The following is a 17,041-nucleotide window of genomic DNA, read 5'->3' on the forward strand; positions in this document are numbered from 1 at the left end:
TGCTTCTCCCTCTGCCTATGTCTCTGCCTCTCTCTGTGTGTCTCTCATGAATAAATCTTTAAAAAAAAGTCTGAAGTTCTGGGTGGACATGAATTTTGTGGGGACACTGTTCAATCTACTCCATTTACCTTCGTAAATAAGCAAGTATCCCCTGTCTAAATGTAATAATTTTACCTACAATAGTGGGTTATTCCATCAATATAGGATCAAAGAACCCAGGAGAAGTCATTTACTTAAGATAAAGATTATTTTTTATAAATATCCCTTCCAATGGTGTTTTCCAAATCTCTCACATCCTGACTCCAGCCTTGCACAGCACTGGGTCTTTATTTTGCTTCTCTTTGTGGAAGTATTTATCAGGCCTCCAAATGCCAAGGTGTTGCCTGTTATTGAAGCTTCCATTCCAAAGTGTAAAACCATCATTTTCAGGAAGCTCTTCTGTGTCAGACACTTCCAAGTGCTGGCCTTACGGTGATGAAAAAACACAAAGTCCCTGCTCTCATGGAGATTAATCTAGTGAGTATTTAGATGGTAAACACAAAATTCATCATGATAGAATTTTAGACAATGAGATGTTTTATGAAGAAAGTAGGTAGAATTACAGAATCAAAAAAATATATGGGTCAAAATTTTAGAAAGAGTGGCCAAGGTAAGCTTCTTTCATGGGACATTTGGACAGAATAATTAGGCTAGCTCTTGCTGTCACAACTTTCTATCCATTGCCTCCATTGTATCTTTGCGAGGGGTGCTAAATAGTACATGTACTGCATACAACATTTTCATCCCATAATTATAACCATAGTTCTTGATGTCAAAGGGTATTCTGGTCATTGCATTGCCAGCCAGCCACAGATTGATGCATCCCTGGTGTAGTCATTTGCAGGTACTGCACCCTAGGCACTACTCTAGGAAGCACAGACAGGAAATAAACAGACAAAAATTCCAGGGTCATGTAGATCTGCTAAGACGGGGCTTGCATTCCAGCATTGGACTTGCAAACAGAAAACTTAGGTTTGATCCCCAGTTCTAACCCACACTCCTCCCTTACCTTTAGCCAATCACTTTATGGTTCTAGGCCTCAATTTCCAAATCTATAAAGTAGGGAAATAGAACCAGACAATCTCCAAATGCCCTTCTGACAGAAGCGTTCTATTGTTTTAGGGTAGGCAACAACCCGACTTACCATAGCTAAGGAAATAGGTTCAATGTGATTCCAAGTTGGACAACCTCAATATCCCTGGAATCATGAGCAGAAAACAATAGCAGGGATCCTAGACCCTGGAGTTTACAGTTAGATGGGTGGTATCATTGCTGGAAGATGACACTATTGATTCTGAAGCAGATGTCCCAGAGACGATTGGAAATATGGAGGAGAGATCCAGCTTCAGGAGATACTGAGCTGCCAGAGCACAACAGGGGATTCAATGGCTTCGTGAAAAATTGGATTAATACATGTGAAAAACTTAGAAGAGGGCCTGGCACAGAGAAAGCACTAGCACTAGCTTGGGCAATTAAGTGGATGTTGATAAATTTCGATGAGATAAGAAATATAAGTCTGTGTGTAGGCTTTGAAGGACAGTAACACTTTGGATGCAGACAATAAGTTTGAGAGATCCAGGTAAAGATGGTAGAAATTTCCTTAATGGTACATAGCTGTAACTATAGATCTAGAACTTAGGCAAGAAGTTAGAGCTGAAATAACAGATGTGCCAGTCACAGCATCCATGATGAGTCAGTGTTTCTGAAGTGTGGTCTCCAGACCATCTGTGTTACAGTAAACTAAGGTGGGTGTTAAGAGCAAATTTCAGAATCCACTCACTGAATCAGAATCTCCTGCAGCGGAAATTAGTAGCCTCCATTTTAATAAGCTCCTAAGTGATAACTACACACATGTAAGTCAGAGAAACACGGGTAGAGGGAACTTTTGATGTTATGACTCTACAGATAACGTTGTGTGAGACGCACGTAGGAGAAACGGCTGGGGAAGCCCTGTTGATATGGCCCTGGGGTACCTGGTATCCAGTCACTTCATACCACTTACTCGGTAGGGTTCAACCTAGACTTCGCATTAGGATAATCTGATGCTTGGGCCCATTCCAGGCCAAGGAAATTGGTATCTCAAAGAAGGAATGAGGTAGGCCCTTTCCCTCCAGAATCCCAAATAGCTGCCCCACACCAAAGCTTCCAAACAGAGTGGGGAGCCAGGGAGGCAGTTTTGGCCTGTGGATTATTTTCTCTGACTCTCTCACTACTTTAATACTTTAATTTATTTGTAAATATTTTGAAACCAGTACATTTCACATTTTTAAAAAATTCAATTTGCCACTTATGAAAATTTGAAGAACTGGCCTTGGTAGGCCTACATTCTTGAATGGCAAATGGCTCCTCCAGCAAGGCCTTTTGCAGATCTCTAGGTTACCCACCAGGCCACAGCCTCAGAAACACCTGAGGCCTCTAATGCACGCTATCATGGGGCTTTATTGTCTCGGCTTCCCTCACACCCACCCTGCATCCCAGTCTCCACACCAGCCTCTCTTGTCACGGATCCTGTTAAAGAACAAAAATCCAACTGGAGTAAATCTGAAGATCTAATTGGCTTTATCAAGCAATTCGAGAATTAGATAGCATTCCATCTGCAGGTAGAAGGGAGTTCCCAGAGTTATACAAAATGGAAGGTTTTTATAGGAAGGAGGGCAGGGCAAGTTATTAGCAAAAGAAAAGCATTGTTCCAGGCAAGGTCACCTTCCCTTGGTAGTAAGGACAGGGGGTTTTCCTGGGTGGATTAGCTCCTCTTCCTTTGGAGGAGGAGGATGGAGAGGGCCTATGTGACACATTACCCCATTGGTGCTGACCAGAAAATTCCTAACCAACCACCGAAGACCATATTTCAGGGAGAGGCTGAAAACTACAATCAGATTAAGTATTAAGCCCCAATTTGGTGGCTCAGCCTGGTAAAAGTGGCTGGCTCCACCGTGGGCCTGTAGTTTTTTTTCTTAACAATCCCAAAGTCCCCCTCAGCATGGCACATAGTTTGGGGAAACCATGTGAAACAGACCCCAGTTTGTCTGCTGGTTTTATCCTGTGATTCTTAGAGCCGTGGTGACCAGTATCTCAGGGCATATGGAGAGAACTGGTGCAGCTGCCTGGAGCAGCACTCAGCTCTGTCAACGTGACATCTAGCACTGGCACGGACACTTCTGTATTCTATCTACATTCTTCAACCACATCTCAGCCGGACACCAGGGTTCCCCAGAATGATCTCCAGCAAGCTCCTCACACCTCAGTGAAATCGCCCTTTTTCTGGGAGGGAGCAGCACAGGCTTGTTTAGCCAGAATGCTTCCCTAGGTCTGTGGAGGGCTGGATTCTAAATGTGAATTTGATGGACTTTATTTGATGAGAGGAATTTGAAAAGCTTGTTCCTCCCTGTAAGAACGAACTCCCTCACATCTGTTCTGTTTCCCCTATATCCACTAACCTTAGCTAATGGGCTGATCACTATTTCTGAAAAATCAATGCTAGACTTTTGCATCTATTTCTTAGCGTTTTAGTGCTCTGAGAATGTGTATATTAATGTAAGTAATTTGTTACTTAAAACAACAAAGCTGGCGCAGAATGTTTCTTACCTGCAATAACAGGAAAACAACTGAAAATTAGCATTTCAATTGATTTGGAAGGTACTCCAATTAACTCACTATGGGCATACAAAAAAATGTTTTTTGACTCACATAATTTTTTTGATATAGTTTTCAGCCTTACCTAAAAGAATGCGGGTATCCTTTTCTGATCATCTTTTTTTTAAAATTATTTTCAAATTATTTTTAAAGATTTTATTTATCTATTCCTGAAAGACACACAAAGAGAGGCAGAGACACAGGCAGAGGGAGAAGCAGGCTCCATGCAGGGAGAAGCGAGCCCGACTCAATCCAGGGTCTCCAGGAGCAGGCCCTGGGCGAAAGGCAGTGCTAAACCGCTGAGCCACCCGGGCTGCCCCTTTTCTGATCATCTTATCTTTTACCTTGAGTAGATGCGTAGTGTAATGGAAAGAAGGTAGTCGTTAAGAGTCTGGGTACAAATGCTGCTTTGCTACACACTCTGAGACAGATAACCTCATCTGAAATACTTGGTTGGTGATATATACCTTCTGGAGCACCATGAGGATTAAATGAAATAGTATAAGTATTATATCTGATATATCCTGACACATCTATTTCCTTCTTAATATATCTCTAACTTTCATTCCAGTGAATACCAGGGCTAGTGAAAGGCCCCACATTTTTACAATAAAATCCCTATACTTTTTCAGTCTTTTAATAGAAAAATATCATCACACCCTCTGGTTCCATGACTTTTACTCAGGATCTCTTAAAAATATTATGTGGATTCAGTTTGTAGAATAGGTCTAACAATAGGTCTAACATTATCAGAATTACTGCTATTAAGTAGAATTCTCTGTAGAGAAAAAATATTTTTGAATTTCCATGAATTGGCACTTTAAGCAATATTTCATTCATCCTTTCAACAATCATTTGCCCTCTGTCAAAGGAATAGCTAGGAGAACATCAACCTTGATTATCCTATAGAGAAAAAGACAGTTAAACATACCATCATCATACTACAGTATAGAAACTAGAGAATAAGTATTTTTATGAGGACACAGAGTACTGAACCACAAGTTTTGTCTAGAGATATGGAAGGATTCACAAGAGTAACAGGTAATATAACAAGATTACTATGAAAATAAATTTTACCACTTGTTTTAGTGGCATTTTACTTGTATATCACTTTATATTAATTTGTGATCTGCTCTGTTGAACCCACAGGTTTCTTTGTGTATGAAACCCTTGTTCCAAAATCGGTGTACTACCTTTAAGTGAGATACATGCAGAGAACTTAAAAAAAAAATTCCTTAATTCTAAACTATCATGATAACCTATAATTTTTTCCTAAAATATTTGTGAAACATAATGGGAAAGGTTAAAGGGTTTCTTAGATGTACAACACAGTCATAAATACTGAGCTATAGCTACTTATAAAACTATTAACATTAATTTTGTCCCATCATTGACCCATGTTACATCATTACAGAAAAAGCATTAATCATGAATTTATTTAAATCTGCAAAACAGAAGTTTTATTAATCCTTGAGAGTTTCTCTGCAAGATTTAACAGCAAGAATGTATACAATGGAATATTACTCAGCCATTAGAAACGACAAATACCCACCATTTGCTTCGATGTGGATAGAACTGGAGGGTATTATGCTGAGTAAAAATAAGTCAACAGAGAAGGACAAACATTACATGGTCTCGCTCTTTTGAGGAATATAAAAAATAATGAAAGGGAATAAAGGGGAAAGGAGAGAAAATGAGTAGGAAATATCAGTGAGGGTGACGGAACATGAGAGATACCTAACTCTGGGAAAGGAACAAGGGGTGGTGGAAAGGGAGGTGGGCAGGGGGACGGGGTGACTGGGTGATGGGCACTGAGTGGGGCACTTGATGGGATGAGCACTAGATGTTATGCTATATATTGGCAAATTGAACTCCAATAGAAAAATATACAAAAAAAAAAAAAAAGATTTAACAGCAAGAAAAGGAAAATCTCAGGGGACCTGGCTGGCTTAGTCATTAGAGCCTGAGACTCTTGATCTTAGGGTTGTGAGTTTGAGCCCCACTTTGGGGGCAAAGATTACTGAAGTGAAAAATCTTTTTTTTTTTTTTAAAAAAAAAAAGGGACACCTGGGTTGCTCAGTGATGGGGGAACTGCCTTGGGCCAGAGCATGATCCCCCATCCCAGGATCTAATCCTGCATCAGGCTCCCCACAGGGAGCCTGCTTCTCCTGCTGCCTATGTCTCTGCCTCTCTCTGTGTGTATCTCATGAATAAATAAATGAAAGAAAGAAAGAAAGAGAGAGAGAGAGAAAAAAAAAAACTTATTTAGATATGGGTGTTGGGTGGTTATCTGGGCTCACACAAAGCTAAGTATTTTCCTGAAGCTGGTGTTTCATAGAAGCCAACCCACATTTGTGCTTTAGCAAATATACACATAAGCAACAGGGACTGAATTTTGGGTGCCCATAGAGAAGTTCAAAATACTGAATATCAATTTCATACCCAGAAGAGGCTACATCTCCTCAAGTTTATAAAAATGCATTGAAGTCCATCAGCCTTGACTTCTTTATAGTTGTGCCCATGAAAAAGATAATCAGAAGCATAGGCCTACATCCATATGGCCACACCCACATCTAGCTCACCCTATGTGGTGCTCTATGCTCTTATGGCTGACACTCTAGGAATGTGCAAAATAAAATAAAATACCATAAAAATTTGTCTTTCTAGAAGGGGTCCAAATCTCTCCACTTCCCCACTTAAGAAACACAATGATCTAATAATTCAGGAACCTTAAAAATTATCTCATTTGAAGTATAAAGAAAAGGGGGCACCTAGGTGTCTCAGTGGTTGAGCATTTGCCTTTGGCTCAGGTCGTGATCCCAGGGTCCTGGGATTGAGTCCCATATCGGGCTCCCCACAGGGCATCTGCCTCTCCCTCTGCCTATGTCTCTGTCTCTCTCTGTGTCTCTCATGAATAAATAAAATCTTTTTTAAAAAGAATTAAAATGGGAATCAAGAAAGGTGGGTTTTTGTCAGCCCTGCCACTGCCAATCTGTATCATCTTTGATGCATTCACTAATCCCTGTACCTTCAGGGCTCTAATGCTATACTGTAAACTTCAGGAGATCCAGGCATTTGTGGTTATAAAACTATATTCAAGATTTCATGACTTCCCTTTGGGCACCTAAGTCTCATTGAATGTACCTCTGTGTATTTTAACTAAGGCACAACATTTCTTCATGTGAAAAATAACACTATTGAACACACACAAAAATAAGTCTATTTAATCTCTAAAATTTTATGGTTCTAAATAGTTTATATCAAGTAGTAATGAATGCAAATTTTATTCATTTTGTGCCTTTGTACTTTTTATAGAGAGACAAGTTTGGTGAAGACTTAACTCATTTGTATCTGTGCGTTCGAGACAAATTTGTCTTATATTTTTGAGTGAGCAGGGCTCTTTCTCCTGCTCTCTTATGATTATGAAGACAATATAGTGGGCGAGATGTATGAAATTGCATCTCTGCAGAATAAAGAATGCTTGCTTCATATTTTTCTACAGCAATGTCTTGATTCCATTTGGAAAATACACCTTTAATTACATGCTGGTGAGAACTAGAGAGCTAGAACATCTGAAAATTACACAGTGGATAATCACAGGTTTTCTTTTTCTATTTTTTTCTTCTTCTAATTTTATTTTACCATATTTATTCCACAGCCTTTATCTGGGAAATATAAGCTTAGATCTTTTCCATATAGGAAAAGACCACAAAATGATTAGGATGGCATTACAACTCTTTCTAGAATTCGGCATCAGCCTATAAAGTTCCGTGCTGTAATGATGCATATTTCAGTTTAACCACCCAGTCATGACTATGGCAATTAAGAAAATCAATGCTGTTGGGTCAGACTCCCCTTCTGAAATATATTAAGGGGAATGCAATACTATTCTGAGAAACAAGATAGGGAAGTTCATCTTACAGAGCCTACCACCAATCAAGCTTTAGAAACGAAAAATCAGAAAAACCTGCAATAAATTGACTCAGCAACAGCCACAGCCCCCCCTCTACTCTCTCTTTTCTTTTTTCTTTAGCAAAACTAAGGAACAAGAAAGCAAGTAAAAGCTTGGCACAGACTGTGTCTACACCATTCCATAGAAAGCGATTTATTAGGTCAACAATCAAACTACGTGTTCAACAAGCTCTTCTCCTCCCACGTAGTTAGTGACTCAATCCGTACATGTGACCTCATGTTGCCTCTCTCCAAACAATTCCATGTCAGGCTTCGTGTTAACCCTGTGTTCTCAATTTATGCAGCACATCACAGAGAGTTATGGAAACCCTGTCAGCTTTGCTAGAGTGATGTGATGCTGAGAGTTATTTCCAGTTGAGAGCACAAATGACAAGGAAGGAAAAAGAAAATGATGGAAATAAATAATAGGTGGAGAGGTGTTATGAAGATATGCAGCTTCTTTAAAACATTATGGATATACAAACTCCTGTAATCTCTATTTCTCACTCCATTAAAGGAGATATCAAAATCTGAACTGAGACCCTAAGAAGGATATTAAAACGTTAAGATTTAAGAAAACAGGTACAAAATTAAAAAGTAAGAGAAGAAAGCTACAGTGGGTAGGTAAGGAAGTAGAAGTCAGATCACTTGTAAATTAGAAAACAAACGTTTATTTAAAAGTTTATTTTCCAACAAATCAAATGAAAAAAATTGTTAGCACTTACTTTTATGTACTTAAAAAAGATTTTAAATAAATGTATTAAAAATAATAATAAAATTTTAAAAATACTATATAAAAATGTAAAAAAAAGATTTTAGTGATTTATTTGAGAGAGAGGTGAGACCACATGAGCAGGGGTTTGGGCACAGAGGGAAGAGCAGACTTCCCTGCTAAGCAGGGAGCCTGACATGGGGCTTAATCCCAGGACCCTGATATCTTGATCTGAGCCCAAGGCAGACACTTAACCATCTGAGCCACCCAGGCGTCCCCTTTTATGTACTTTCTATTCCCCATAGGAAATTTGATTCACTTAAACACTTAGAACCAATCAAACAGGGATGCCTGAGTGGCTCAGAGGTTGGCCATCTGCCTTTGGCTCAGGGTGTGATCCCACAGTCCTGGGATGGAGTCCCACATCAGGCTTTCTGCAGGGAGACTGCTTCTCCCTCTGCCTGTGTCTCTGCCTCTCTCTCTGTGTCTCTCATAAATAGATAAGTACAATCTTAAAAAAAAAAAGAAAAAAGAACCAATCATACATACATGGATAAAAGTGAGAATCTATTTGTATAGCTTTATCTTCAAGTTTGAGAGTGCATTAGAAAAAAAAATCACCACATCCTTTTTTTTTTTTCCAGTAACATAGTGAGGGTGCACTTAAGATTCTACAAATTCATCAGAGAGGCATCCTTGAAAAGAGAAACCTTTGTCCCTATATTTTCAGGCCACTAAGTAAGTGCAAGCATATACCTGTTCTATAGCTAAGTACACATTTTCAAGCAAGATAAGTCCAAAGCGGATGTAGAGTCTTCTTGCAATCCTGTTCTTCAAAATAGCACCATCACTCACGAGATAAACTAAGTGGCTCTAAATTTAGTTCATGAAACTAATCTTTCTGAAGAATAAAGTTCTTATGCTTGCATTAATGCAGCTGAGAGAAGTAAACTTTATGCTAGTGGGGAATAAAAAACTAATTCACAGTTTCAGCCTGAGCTTAGAAAAAAAAAATGTATTTTTATTTATTCTGCATTGCTACCGAGTGGAATAGACCAATGTGAACAACTGAGTCCCTTCAAAGAAGAGTGACCCTTCAGAAATACTTTATGACAATTGTGCTCATATGTTAACATAATCTATACTCTGAAAAATAAAAAGTGGCTTTTTAATTTTTATTATTTTTTTTAATTTTATTTATTTATTCATGAGAGACAGAGAGAGGCAGAGACATAGGCAGAGGGAGAAGCAGGCTCCATGGAGGGAGCCCGATGTGGGACTCGATTGCAGGACCGCAGGATCACAACCTGGGCTGAAAGTAGACACTCAACCACTGAGGCACCCAGGCATCCCAAAGTGGTTTAAAAAAAAAAAAAAAAACCAAAAGAATGATATAGTTCCTTGTAAGTCGACTCTAAAATATTTAAATAGTTTTCACTGCTTTCAGAAGTAGTGGAAGACTTTCTTAGTTGCTATCTAAATTTATAAAAATCCTAAGCTCATTCCAGTATTCCAGCCATTTAAAGCCATAAATTCAAATTTTTCTTTTGTCAAGACACCAAATGGAAATACATAAATGTATGCTTTCTTCGAAATCATACACAAGGAGAATCTCCTAACTCATTCTCATTCTTCTCCCAAAGAGAATCTTTGTATTCAGCCATTATACCTTTAAACATAACTCTTACAAGCAGTAATATATTCCCTAACCGGCTTGTTATCTTTTCAGATGAGGTCAATGCCTTTGATTGAGATCCGGGAAGATTACTTTTCCAAGAGTAGATGAAAAGGCACATTTTCTGCCCAAAGTGTTTTTCCTAACAATTGAAAATTATAAGAATCTTTCTTCAAGCCCATCATTTATTCTTATTAAAAAGGAGCGCATAAGAACCAGTACTTATATTCCTTTAAATGTGGGCTTTTGAAAGATCCTTTATCTGCTCAGATGCTGCAGAATCCAGAATCCAATGTTCCTCAACGGCTGAAAGAGCTAGGGCAGGACATTTCCATGTTCTTTCATAGCTCCTACTCTCCAAATCACTTCAATTTATTCTAAGCTCATCATGGACTTCGGGTGGCCTGAAATTTTAATTATACCATTTTGCATAAAACTAATCTATATCAGATGTCAGAGGAAATAATGCTAGCATCACACCATAATTTGAATCTCAGGTAGTTTATTTGCAGTAACTTTGACAACATTAATGTAGCACTCTAAAGAATATTTAGTCCGTGACGGAGAAGTCACTTTTTTAAAAGGTAATAATCAAAGCGCAGTTAATTTCAGAGGCCTAAGAAATTTGGCAGATTCTGCTTAAATCCGATCACTGAAGGGAAACACTGGCATCTGATGGCAAAGTTTTTTTCTTTCCTTGCAAGTAGTTTCCAAATCCAGGGTTTACCAAAACCCCTGCTCTCTCAACTGCTCTCTTATCTCAACCATCTCTCTAGAGTTTTAGGCTGGTAAAAGTAGTGGACAGGAGATGAGTATAAATAAAGGCAAAGGAGTGTGGAGTGGGGAGGAGCGGGGTGACATGGAGCACGATGGAGCAGAACAGACACCATGGGCCTCTGTCCTTCCCAGCCTTCCCAGTCCAACAGCATTTTGTCTACCCCTCCTTCCCTCCAAGCTGACCACCACAGATAACTGCTCAAATGTACCTGAAATGGTAGCCCCAGCCTTTGAGCAAACAGTCCCTGATGGCTTGCACACAAAATCAGTTATTTTTTTAATTGTTTTTTTCTTTTTGTTTAATGAGAGACACGCAGAGAGATGCAGAGACACAGGCAGAGGGAGAAGCAGGCTCCCTGTGCAGAGCCTGATGGGGGGACTCAATCCCAGGACCCCGGGATCACAACCTGACCCAAAGGCAGATGCTCAACCATTGAGCCACCCAGGTGCCCCTAAAACATCCTTATGACACAAAAACATCCTGTAGTTGTAGAATGTCTCTTCAATGCCCAAGAAAAGGCGTAGCAAAGAGATGTTTCATGTAGGCTTGCTGAAATGTGACACATTAGAATCCGAAGCCATAAACTTGGGAAAACACAACACACATTCAGGTGCCAAACAAAATCCATAGACAGCTTTATCCTCACTTTCTCTCCCGCTGCCCTCTTGCCTTCAGACATAAGCAGTTATGGGGCTCTTGATTTATCACTGTCCTGTGTGCTTGAGACACTGAGGCCAGGGACTGACGGTGCCGTGCTGCTGCCCGGGTGCAAGTGTGGCCGGCAGACACCTGCACCACCAGCGCGGGCGGGAAGGCCCTTTGCTTTCCCACGGCTGCAGCGATTTTCACAGCCTTTTACTGTTTATGGCTCTGGGCTCTTCACCTCATCTGCTACCTGACACCTCGTCTCCAAACAAGTGACCTACTTTTACACTAATGATCTGCTGGAGCCGTTTCCTGGCATTTTATAGCTGGGCTGCCTGATTTGAAAACATGCTTTCGTGCATCCTCATAACATCTCTTCCCGTGTCTTCAGCAGTTTTGCTCTGCTTCGGTTCCTCAGACAGTGGAAGCTTGGGTATTCTGGTATCAGAAATGATGGACCTCCCTGCACTCCCTCAATGCCCCACACCACCAGTCATCAGACTTAAAATTATTAATCATTCAGGCATTGGCAATTTACAAATTGCCAATTAAAGTGTTAAAATTCCCAACAATATAATAGTCACTATTAATTTAACATATTCTAGGAGCTAGCCACTGTATATAATTATTGTTAAAGACCCAAAACACTGCAGTATTATTGCCCTCATTTGACAGACTGAGGAAACTGATACTTCCAGAAGGAGTAAGAAATATTTCCAGGATGATATTCAAAGGGCAAGTGACAGGGTAAGATTCAAACCCAGAACTGTTTTGACCCTAAAAACCAAGGTTGCACACACCTTGTGTTGATAATGCAGCCAGGTGGCCTTGGTCAGTCATTCACACCTAACCCAGGAGCTGAAGGACTCGATAAATATTTGACAAGTCCATGAATGAACACCTTGCTGTGAATTAGTTTACCAGATTGGTTTCCAGTTACCTGCAAGCGGTCTGAACGAGTGAGAGCCTGGACAAGTGAGCTGTGGTAGGAGGAAGAAAAGGTGCCTTCCAGAAAGGAGGGCCCAGCACCAGCAGGATGGGGTGAGACACCATCCAGAGATGCCAGAGAAAAATCACAGAACAACTATAACGTTAGAAGGATGGCAGTGAGAGGAACTGAAAGAGACAACCCAGTGGAGATACAAAAGTACGCACAGTAGGTCTGGGCTAATAGGGTTGCTTCAAGATGCCCCTCCTGCTACCATCCTTTCTTTTTACCCTTTTACCGTCTTGCATTCAGCATCACATAGGGAGGCAGTCATGGGAGGGAGATTAAAACATGGAGCTTTTCCCTCCGGGAAATACAGCCTCCCACACACACAGGCAGACTTTAAATTCTTAAGAATGTAATTTGCCTCACCTTGAGCTGTATTTTTCTCATTAATATTACCCATTATCTCAAATGTACTTCAACTCCAGACTTGAGCTACAGAACAGAAAGATCTGTATGCTTTTGAACACTTACTCCAGCCCCATTATAAACATCTGAGATGTGTTGCAACAAAAAGAATATACCTGAGAATCCACTGGGGATCTCTCCCCTCTGCTCCACTTTACCATTGATAAACTACAGTTACAAGGAAAGTATCAGGGCACTGACCATGGTGGTGGAAGGAAGGAAGGAAGGAAGGAAGGAAGGAAGGAAGGAAGGAAAGGAAAGGAAAGGAAAGGAGAGGAGAAAAGTAGGAAGGGACAGAGGCAGGGAAGGAGGAAAAACAATCTTTCAAAACAAACAGAATCATGGTTAGAGTGGATGGGAGTTTACCAAATCTACAGCCAGGGAAAGTGAGCTGTGATCTAACCGGGCCTATGTTATCCTGAAGAATGATTCAGGAGGAAACAATAGCCAATGAGTGAGGGCCTTGGAATGAACTTCTTTGGTCAAAGTGAAATGAACCCTGACAAGAGAAATGGGATGATGAGACCCAAGCGGGCTGGCCATACCATATGGCTAAAGTGTGAAGACCTAAACTGTGAGGTTATTTCAGAGAAAAGAAAAAAAGTGAGAGAGACGGATCAGGATGTGAATGTTAAGAAGGAAAACCAGTTCAGAAAACCTGAATGAAAGAGCCCCCGCCATCATCGGAAGGCTGGTAAGGGTATACTATGAGGGCAAGTGGGATGGACCTTCCAAGCAGAGGAATTCTATAGTGAAGCCAAATGGAATTGGATCTGGGACCCATAGTGACAGACTCGATCGACTTTTTCTTAAGGAGAGACTCCAGTGTAGTCATAGGATCAAAGTCAACTGGTTTAATAAGATTGATCAGAAGTGCCAAGTGCAAGGGCAAGTGATGGGCTGGGAGATAGAAATGAATTGAGTAACTTGTGACACCTTTGCCAATCTAATATTTGAATAGCCCAAAAGTAAGAATTTGTTCCTTCTCTCATTGGTATATCTTCACTTTCCACTTACTATAATAAATCCAGGGTGTGCATCACTGGTATTAAAATGTGACTTTGCGGGCAGCCTGGGTGGCTCGATGGTTTGGCGCCAGCTTCAGCCCAGGGCGTGATCCTGGAGACCTGGGATCGAGTCCCACATCAGGCTCCCTGCATGGAGCCTGCTTCTCCCTCTGCCTGTGTCTCTGCCTCTCTCTCTCTCTCTCTCTCTCTCTCTCTCTGTGTGTGTGTGTGTGTCTCTCATGAATAAATAAAATAAAATTTTAAAATCCTTGAAAAAACATAAAATGTGACTGTGCCACTGTCTATCTTGTTACGCACAGGAAACGTATAATACCAACTTACTGTCATTTCACCTTTAAACCTACATGTGTCCAAATTCTCAGTAATTGCTAACCAAAATTCAAGAACCAAATGGATTTGGAGAACACATCTCTCATTTTACAAACCTGCTATCCAAGCTCTCTCTCTCTCTCTCTCCTAAAGAACTGTGTAATAAGGAGTATTTATACATAACAGTTTTGGTGAGTGAAATGTCTCTCTTATGAAATATACTTGGCTGTTAGTAGCAGAGACTGGAAATAATAGTGGCTTAAATAGGATGGAAGTTATTTTTCTTGAACAGAAAGCAAGCCTGGAGGTAGGCCTGCCATGTCTGGGATAGGAGAGCCACAGTCAACACAGACCAAGGTTCCTTCCTGTCTCTTTTTTACCATCAAGGCTGGCTGAGGGCCAAGACAGCAGCCGGAACTCCAACCATCGTAACTTCATTCTAATAGAAAAACAGGAGTCTCCTCAGCAGCTCTCTGGCCTGGCATAAGGAGCCTTTCAGAAGAATCACCCAAAAACTTTTCCATCTCATTGGCTAGAACTTAATTACATGGCAACACCTAGCTGAAAGGGAGGGAGAAATGTAAAGTTTTATTTGGGCACCTTGTCACAGCAAATAAAATGTTTTCTTGTTAAGAAATGAGAGTCTTGTGTAGTGCCTGTCTGTCTCAACAAAAGCTTTATTTAAGCATTATTAAATACATATGATCGAATATAATTATTTTAATGACTTTTGAATAATCTCTTTTCTGGGATTCATTGTACTATTGTTCCCATGACACAAAATGTAAGAAGAGTTAACTCCCTTATTGGCGTATATCTAAATAAAGGTCACCACCCTCATCTAGCCTACTCCTAAAAAAACAGAATACAGGGAACTTTCCAGAATGCTCAGTGAGATGTGGAGAAGCGGCAGCTGCCCAAGCCGCACCCAGCAATGCTCTGCTTCCCGCTCCGCCACACTGGCCTCGGCCCTCTCACCAGCTGTAGAAAATGATGAAGGAAACCCCTTGCTATGATGTTTTGGGGATCAAACCCAATGCCACCCAGGAGGAATTGAAAAAGGCTTACAGGAAACTGGCCTTGAAGTACCACCGGGTAAGAATCCAAATGAAGGAGATAAGTTTAAACAGATTTCTCAAGCTTATGAAGTGCTCTCTGATGCAAAGAAAAGGGAATTATATGACAAAGGAGGAGAACAGGCAATTAAAGAAGGTGGAGCTGGTGGTGGTTTTGGCTCCTCCATGGACATCTTTGATATGTTTTTTGGAGGAGGAGGAAGGATGCAGAGAGAAAGGAGAGGTAAAAATGTTGTACATCAGCTCTCAGTAACCTTAGATTTATATGATGGTGCAACAAGAAAACTAGCTCTGCAAAAGAATGTGATTTGCGATAAATGTGAAGGCTGAGGTGGTAAGAAAGGAGCAGTCGAATGTTGTCCTAATTGCCGAGGTACTGGAATGCAAATAAGAATTCATCAGATAGGACCTGGAATGGTTCAGCAAATTCAGTCTGTGTGCATGGAGTGCCAGGGCCATGGGGAAGGGATCGGTCCTAAAGATAGATGTAAAAGCTGCAACGGAAGGAAGACAGTTCGAGAGAAGAAGATTCTAGAAGTGCATATTAACAAAGGCATGAAAGACGGCCAGAAGATAACATTCCATGGTGAAGGAGACCAAGAACCAGGACTGGAACCAGGAGATACTATCATTGTTTTACACCAGAAGGACCATGCTGTTACTCAAGGAGGAGAAGACCTTTTCATGTGTATGGATATACAGCTGGTTGAAGCCCTGTGTAGCTTTCAAAAGCCATTATCTACTCTTGACAGCCGAACCATCATCATCACCTCTCATCCAGGTCAGATTGTCAAGCATGGGGATATCAAGCCTGTGCTAAACAAAGGCATGCCAATTTATCGTAGACCATACAAGAAGGGTCGCCTAATCATTAAATTTAAGGTAAACTTCCCCGAGAATGGCTTTCTGTCTCCTGATAAACTTTCTTTTTTTTTTAGATTTTATTTATTCATTCACGAGAGACACAGGGTGAGAGAGGCAGAGACACAGGTAGAGGGAGAAGCAGGCTCCATGCAGGGAGCCTGATGTGGGACTCATCCCGAGATCCAAGATCATGCCCTGGGCTAAAGGCAGGCACCAAACTGCTTAGCCACCCGGGATCCCTCCTGATAAACTTTCTTTGCTGGAAAAACTCCTACCTGAGAGGAAGGAAATAGAAGAGACTGATGAAATGGACCAGGTGGAACTGGTGGACTTTGATCCCAATCAGGAAAGATGGGGAAGCATAGGATGATGAACATCATCCTAGGGGTGGTGTTCAGTATCAGACCTCTTAATGGGGCCAGTGAATAACACTGCTGCCGGCATTTTATATGCAGTAGTGAATGAGGGAAGGACTATGATCATAGCTCTCTACTTGCTATTGTTTTTGTTTTAATATTCAACTATAGTACTGTTTTAAAAGTTAAATGAATAAACTCAAATATAAAAACAACAACAACAAAAAACCCAGAATACATACATCAAAGCTGTAATATAAAGTCCTTTTCAGCATTTAGTAAAAGATTAATCTATTTTGGATCCCAACCATGTGGCTACAGTTTCCAGGCATCTCCAAAGAGTAGTTTAGGATGAGGGTGAAGGGATTTTAACTTTTCCTTAATCTCCCTTAGCTCTGGCTGCACCCACCCCCATCCTGGCCAAATTATTTGATATGGATGGTTTTCTCAAATTTATTTCACACATACACACACACACACACACACACACAAGCACAAACCCCCCTGCAATGTGTAAGCTCAGCTTCATAGTCCCCTTCACACTGCTTTCCAACCAGATTGTAGATTCCAGGCCTA

At 40.7% G+C, this 17,041-nt stretch overlaps 1 pseudogene; it reads left to right on the forward strand.

Annotated features, from left to right (window-relative positions):
* The first annotated feature begins 15,159 nt into the window (after positions 1–15,159).
* Positions 15,160–16,522, forward strand: LOC112920973 (dnaJ homolog subfamily A member 1-like; annotated as a pseudogene).
* Positions 16,523–17,041: the final 519 nt, after the last annotated feature.

The sequence above is a fragment of the Vulpes vulpes genome, chromosome 8, assembly GCF_048418805.1.
Source record: "Vulpes vulpes isolate BD-2025 chromosome 8, VulVul3, whole genome shotgun sequence".
NCBI lineage: Eukaryota > Metazoa > Chordata > Mammalia > Carnivora > Canidae > Vulpes > Vulpes vulpes.